Source organism: Calidris pugnax, unplaced genomic scaffold (genome assembly GCF_001431845.1).
Source record: "Calidris pugnax isolate Ruff unplaced genomic scaffold, ASM143184v1 scaffold5, whole genome shotgun sequence".
NCBI classification, from domain to species: Eukaryota; Metazoa; Chordata; class Aves; order Charadriiformes; family Scolopacidae; genus Calidris; species Calidris pugnax.
Genome location: NW_015090814.1, coordinates 33,420 through 33,804, shown reverse-complemented (window position 1 = coordinate 33,804; position 385 = coordinate 33,420).

Here is a 385-nt window from a genome sequence, read left to right as displayed (position 1 = left end):
GAATCCCACCCGGGTTTGTGGGGGACGCGGCGCTCCCGGCCCCGGGGAGCAGCTCCTCTCCTGAGGAGACGATGGCGACCGCCGACCCAAGCACCCTGCTCCCCTCCTCGTTCCCCCCCCGCCATCGCCGGCCAATCGCCTCGCCCCGTCACAGCGTGTCCCCCCCTCCCCGGTGCCGCGGGGCGAGCAGGCGGCGGGGAATGACCAGTAACCGCTGACAGGCGCCTTCCGGGGGGCAGGTGGCGACCCCGGGGCTGGGAGAGGGGCAAGTATGACATGGCAGGCCGGCCCCCACCCCCAGAGGGACCCAGGTTGCGGCGCTCAGGCGGTGGCCCGGGGCTACCGGGCCGGGCTGTGAGGGAGCCACCGGCGCGGCGCCCCCCCC